The sequence below is a fragment of the Micromys minutus genome (genome assembly GCF_963924665.1).
Source record: "Micromys minutus genome assembly, chromosome: 14".
Taxonomy (NCBI): Eukaryota; Metazoa; Chordata; class Mammalia; order Rodentia; family Muridae; genus Micromys; species Micromys minutus.
Genome location: NC_137983.1, coordinates 38063155 through 38064800, shown reverse-complemented (window position 1 = coordinate 38064800; position 1646 = coordinate 38063155). Strand labels below are relative to the sequence as shown.

Below are 1646 nucleotides of genomic sequence, written 5' to 3'. Positions count from 1 at the left end.
AAAGATCTTGTGTGCATGTTGGACACAGAGATATCTATACACATATTTGCTTTCTATGTATGAGGAGCATGCAAGTCTATGTTCCTCATGGATGATTTTCATGTAGAACTAACTCCTGTGAAATATACCTGTCTACTCTTTACACTAATTTTAACATAGTCTGCCTAGAAGACAATAACCAACTCTTGCTTATTACTCTCAGAGATGCAGAACGCTATATTTCCACAGATTTTTACACTTGACAAAGCTATAGAGATTTCTGTCATGATACTTTGTCCCAGAGAGGGGTCATAATTTATGGATTCCCCAAATTGTAAACTTTGTGTTTGTGTGTGTGTGTGTACACACATTTGCTCCCCCCACCCCCATGTGTAGGTACACGTGAGTACACATGTGTGTGGAAGCCAGAGGACAACATTGAATGTCATTCCTCAAGGGCTGTCCACCATTATTTTGACCCAGGGTCTTTCACTGGCCTGAAGCTTAGTAAGTAGTCCCTGGAGTTAATCTGTTTCTTTTTCTTCAGGTGTGGCAAGGAAGAGAGGACGAGTAAGATCACACTATGTGTCCCTGACTGGCCCGAATCTCCGAATCTCTATGTGGACCAGGCTGGCCTCAAACGCAGAGACTCGAAGATTTATTTATCTCTGCCTACTTAGTATTGTTTTTTTTTTTTTTTTTTTTTTACTTTTTTTTTTACAAGCCAGATGTATTTTTTAAAAGATTGTGTTTACAATAAGTAAATAACATAGTGAAGAAATAGCAAAATGAAGTTGAATAAAAAGGCACATTTGACGAGTTTAAGAGTACAAAAAGTCCCTTGTTTGGTCTACTAGTATAGGAGGAAAGGGAAACAGATATATTACAATTACTTTCTCAGGGGGAAGATTTCTGCCAGTAGAAGTGATTAACACTGGCTTCTTTTCTCCACTCTCTGGGGCAGTCTTTTTCTTCCTTGGCATTGGAGAGAGTTAATCTGCCATGGAGAAGTGATACATCAGGGCTACAGCCAGGGCTGAGATGGCTGGGATCACCCAGTTGGTCCACCAAATGGAATTATACTCCACAGTAGTGATAAGAGTTTTCAAAGGATTGTCTATCTTTGATCTGTCATGTGGATGGAGTTCATGTATGTTTTGGACAGTTCTCATTCATCTGTAAAGTGTCCAACGTCCTCAGAGTTCTCAGTAGCATCACCCCCAGCTTGCTCTCTTAGGACTTCTTCCCCACCAGAATGCTCTTCAAGAAACTTGGTTAGATTGTATACCTTATGATGCAGGATCACCCAGGTGCTCTTGCTGTCTTTATGCTTCTGCATCTCTTCCAGGGTGTGGTACTTCACATCCTTGTCTGACTTCCTGGCCATCTCTGATCAGTGAGACTTCTGGGCCCTGCTATACAAATACAGCCATGTACCATAGTGTATTGGGTTTAAAGGCATATGCTGCTGCCATACATTTTTTCCAGCTGCTGCTGCTCCTTCTTCTTCTTCTTCTTCTTCTTCTTCTTCTTCTTCTTCTTCTTCTTCTTCTTCTTCTTCTTCTTCTTCTTCTTCTTCTTCTTCTTCTTCTTCTTCTTCTTCTTCTTCTTCTCTTCTTCTTCTTCTTCTTCATCTTCTTCATCTTCTTCTTCTTCTTCTCCTTTTC

The 1646-nt window shown here is 40.5% G+C and overlaps 1 pseudogene across 1 annotated transcript; it reads right to left on the bottom strand.

The window, feature by feature from the left end:
- Positions 1–971: 971 nt before the first annotated feature.
- LOC308429912 (cytochrome b5-like) lies at positions 972–1366 on the bottom strand (annotated as a pseudogene). The gene has a single exon. The product of its transcript is annotated as a cytochrome b5-like (transcript).
- Between the last annotated feature and the right edge of the window lie 280 nt (positions 1367–1646).